Source organism: Aquarana catesbeiana, linkage group LG02, assembly GCF_042186555.1.
Source record: "Aquarana catesbeiana isolate 2022-GZ linkage group LG02, ASM4218655v1, whole genome shotgun sequence".
Taxonomy (NCBI): domain Eukaryota; kingdom Metazoa; phylum Chordata; class Amphibia; order Anura; family Ranidae; genus Aquarana; species Aquarana catesbeiana.
In genome coordinates this window covers 25,448,027-25,453,151 of record NC_133325.1, presented here as the reverse complement: position 1 = coordinate 25,453,151, position 5,125 = coordinate 25,448,027, and positions in this window count along the sequence as shown.

Below are 5,125 nucleotides of genomic sequence, written 5' to 3'. Positions count from 1 at the left end.
TAGATCTCTATGGTCTCTCCATTGTCTTCCCTCTATAGATCTCTATGGTCCCTCCATTGTCTTCCCTCTATAGATCTCTATGGTCCCTCCATTGTCTTCTCTCTATAGATCTCTATGGTCCCTCCATTGTCTTCTCTCTATAGATCTCTATGGTCCCTCCATCGTCTTCTCCCTATAGATCTCTATGGTCCCTCCATTGTCTTCCTCTATAGATCTCTATGGTCTCTCCATTGTCTTCCCTCTATAGATCTCTATGGTCCCTCCATTGTCTTCTCTCTATAGATCTCTATGATCCCTCATTGTCTTCCTCTATAGATCTCTATGGTCCCTTCATTGTCTTCCCTCTATAGATCTCTATGGTCCCTCCATTGTCTTCTCCTCTATAGATCTCTATGGTCCTCTCCATTGTCTTCTCTCTATAGATCTCTATGGTCCCTCCATTGTCTTCTCTCTATAGATCTCTATGGTCTCTCCATTGTCTTCTCCTCTATAGATCTCTATGGTCCTCTCCATTGTCTTCCCTCTATAGATCTCTATGGTCCCTCCATTGTCTTCTCCCTATAGATCTCTATGGTCCCTCCATTGTCTTCTCTCTATAGATCTCTATGGTCCCTCCATTGTCTTCCCTCTATAGATCTCTATGATCCCTCCATTGTCTTCTCCCTATAGATCTCTATGGTCCCTCCATTGTCTTCTCTCTATAGATCTCTATGGTCCCTCCATTGTCTTCTCCTATAGATCTCTATGTCCCTCCATTGTCTTCTCTCTATAGATCTCTATGGTCCCTCCATTGTCTTCCCTCTATAGATCTCTATGATCCCTCCATTGTCTTCTCCCTATAGATCTCTATGGTCCCTCCATTGTCTTCTCTCTATAGATCTCTATGGTCCCTCCATTGTCTTCCCTCTATAGATCTCTATGGTCTCTCCATTGTCTTCCCTCTATAGATCTCTATGGTCCCTCCATTGTCTTCCCTCTATAGATCTCTATGGTCCCTCCATTGTCTTCTCTCTATAGATCTCTATGGTCCTCTCCATTGTCTTCCTCTATAGATCTCTATGGTCTCTCCATTGTCTTCTCTCTATAGATCTCTATGGTCTCTCCATTGTCTTCCCTCTATAGATCTCTATGGTCTCTCCATTGTCTTCTCTCTATAGATCTCTATTGTCCCTCCATTGTCTTCTCTCTATAGATCTCTATGATCCCTCCATGTCTTCTCTCTATAGATCTCTATGGTCCCCTCCATTGTCTTCTCTCTATAGATCTCTATAATTCCTCCATTGTCTTCCCTCTATAGATCTCTATGATCCCTCCATGTCTTCTCTCTATAGATCTCTATGGTCTCTCCATTGTTTTCCCTCTATAGATCTCTATGGTCTCTCCATTGTCTTCTCTCTATAGATCTCTGTGTTCCCTCCATTGTCTTCTCTCTATAGATCTCTATGATCCCTCCATTGTCTTCCCTCTATAGATCTCTATGGTCTCTCCATTGTCTTCTCCCTATAGATCTCTATGGTCTCTCCATTGTCTTCCCTCTATAGATCTCTATGGTCTCTCCATTGTCTTCTCTCTATAGATCTCTATGGTCTCTCCATTGTCTTCCCTCTATGGTCCCTCCATTGTCTTCTCTCTATAGATCTCTATGATCCCTCCATGTCTTCTCTCTATAGATCTCTATGGTCCCTCCATTGTCTTCTCTCTATAGATCTCTATGGTCTCTCCATTGTCTTCCCTCTATAGATCTCTATGGTCCCTCCATTGTCTTCTCTCTATAGATCTCTATGGTCTCTCCGTTGTCTTCTCTCTATAGATCTCTATGGTCCCTCCATTGTCTTCCCTCTATAGATCTCTATGATCCCTCCATTGTCTTCTCCCTATAGATCTCTATGGTCCCTCCATTGTCTTCTCTCTATAGATCTCTATGGTCCCTCCATTGTCTTCTCCCTATAGATCTCTATGGTCTCTCCGTTGTCTTCCCTCTATAGATCTCTATGGTCTCTCCATTGTCTTCTCTCTATAGATCTCTATGGTCTCTCCGTTGTCTTCCCTCTATAGATCTCTATGGTCTCTCCATTGTCTTCTCTCTATAGATCTCTATGGTCTCTCCATTGTCTTCTCTCTATAGATCTCTATGGTCCCTCCATTGTCTTCCCTCTATAGATCTCTATGATCCCTCCATTGTCTTCCCTCTATAGATCTCTATGGTCTCTCCATTGTCTTCTCTCTATAGATCTCTATGGTCTCTCCATTGTCTTCTCTCTATAGATCTCTATGGTCCCTCCATTGTCTTCCCTCTATAGATCTCTATGATCCCTCCATTGTCTTCTCCCTATAGATCTCTATGGTCCCTCCATTGTCTTCTCTCTATAGATCTCGATGGTCCCTCCATTGTCTTCTCTCTATAGATCTCTATGGTCCCTCCATTGTCTTCTCTCTATAGATCTCTATGGTCCCTCCATCGTCTTCTCCCTATAGATCTCTATGGTCCCTCCATTGTCTTCTCTCTATAGATCTCTATGGTCTCTCCATTGTCTTCCCTCTATAGATCTCTATGGTCCCTCCATTGTCTTCTCTCTATAGATCTCTATGATCCCTCCATTGTCTTCCCTCTATAGATCTCTATGATCCCTCGATTGTCTTCCCTCTATAGATGTCTATGATCCCTCCATTGTCTTCTCCCTATAGATCTCTATGGCCTCTCCATTGTCTTCTCTCTATAGATCTCTATGGTCCCTCCATTGTCTTCTCTCTATAGATCTCTATGGTCTCTCCATTGTCTTCTCTCTATAGATCTCTATGGTCCCTCCATTGTCTTCTCTCTATAGATCTCTATGGTCCCTCCATTGTCTTCTCTCTATAGATCTCTATGGTCCCTCCATTGTCTTCTCTCTATAGATCTCTATGGTCCCTCCATTGTCTTCTCACTATAGATCTCTATGGTCCCTCCATTGTCTTCCCTCTATAGATCTCTATGGTCTCTCCATTGTCTTCCCTCTATAGATCTCTATGGTCCCTCCATTGTCTTCTCTCTATAGATCTCTATAATTCCTCCATTGTCTTCCCTCTATAGATCTCTATGATCCCTCCATGTCTTCTCTCTATAGATCTCTATGGTCTCTCCATTGTCTTCCCTCTATAGATCTCTATGGTCTCTCCATTGTCTTCTCTCTATAGATCTCTATGGTCCCTCCATTGTCTTCCCTCTATAGATCTCTATGGTGTCTCCATTGTCTTCTCTCTATAGATCTCTATGGTCCCTCCATTGTCTTCCCTCTATAGATCTCTATGGTCCCTCCATTGTCTTCTCTCTATAGATCTCTATGGTTCCTCCATTGTCTTCTCTCTATAGATCTCTATGGTCCCTCCATTGTCTTCTCTCTATAGATCTCTATGGTCCCTCCATTGTCTTCTCTCTATAGATCTCTATGGTCCCTCCATTGTCTTCTCTCTATAGATCTCTATGGTCTCTCCGTTGTCTTCCCTCTATAGATCTCTATGGTCTCTCCATTGTCTTCTCTCTATAGATCTCTATGGTCCCTCCATTGTCTTCTCTCTATAGATCTCTATGGTCCCTCCATTGTCTTCCCTCTATAGATCTCGATGGTCTCTCCATTGTCTTCCCTCTATAGATCTCTATGGTACCTCCATTGTCTTCTCTCTATAGATCTCTATGGTCCCTCCATTGTCTTCTCTCTATAGATCTCTATGGTCCCTCCATTGTCTTCCCTCTATAGATCTCTATGATCCCTCCATTGTCTTCTCTATAGATCTCTATGGTCCCTCCATTGTCTTCTCTCTATAGATCTCTATGGTCCCTCCATTGTCTTCTCTCTATAGATCTCTATGGTCCCTCCATTGTCTTCTCTCTATAGATCTCTATGGTCCCTCCATTGTCTTCTCTCTATAGATCTCTATGATCCCTCCATTGTCTTCCCTCTATAGATCTCTATGGTCCCTCCATTGTCTTCTCTCTATAGATCTCTATGGTCCCTCCATTGTCTTCTCTCTATAGATCTCTATGGTCCCTCCATTGTCTTCTCCCTATAGATCTCTATGGTCCCTCCATTGTCTTCCCTCTATAGATCTCTATGGTCTCTCCATTGTCTTCTCTCTATAGATCTCTATGGTCCCTCCATTGTCTTCCCTCTATAGATCTCTATGGTCCCTCCATTGTCTTCTCTCTATAGATCTCTATGGTCCCTCCATTGTCTTCTCTCTATAGATCTCTATGGTCCCTCTATTGTCTTCTCTCTATAGATCTCTATAGTCTCTCCATTGTCTTCCCTCTATAGATCTCTATGGTCCCTCCATTGTCTTCCCTCTATAGATCTCTATGATCCCTCCATTGTCTTCCCTCTATAGATCTCTATGATCCCTCCATTGTCTTCTCTCTATAGATCTCTATGGTCCCTCCATTGTCTTCTCTCTATAGATCTCTATGGTCCCTCCATTGTCTTCTCCCTATAGATCTCTATGGTCCCTCCATTGTCTTCCCTCTATAGATCTCTATGGTCTCTCCATTGTCTTCTCTCTATAGATCTCTATGGTCTCTCCATTGCCTTCCCTCTATAGATCTCTATGGTCTCTCCATTGTCTTCTCTCTATAGATCTCTATGGTCCCTCCATTGTCTTCTCTCTATAGATCTCTATAATTCCTCCATTGTCTTCCCTCTATAGATCTCTATGATCCCTCCATTGTCTTCTCTCTATAGATCTCTATGGTCCCTCCATTGTCTTCCCTCTATAGATCTCTATGATCCCTCCATTGTCTTCTCTCTATAGATCTCTATGGTCTCTCCATTGTCTTCTCTCTATAGATCTCTATGGTCCCTCCATTGTCTTCTCTCTATAGATCTCTATAATTCCTCCATTGTCTTCCCTCTATAGATCTCTATGATCCCTCCATTGTCTTCTCTCTATAGATCTCTATGGTCCCTCCATTGTCTTCTCTCTATAGATCTCTATGATCCCTCCATTGTCTTCTCTCTATAGATCTCTATGGTCTCTCCATTGTCTTCCCTCTATAGATCTCTATGGTCTCTCCATTGTCTTCTCTCTATAGATCTCTATGGTCTCTCCATTGTCTTCCCTCTATAGATCTCTATGGTCTCTCCATTGTCTTCTC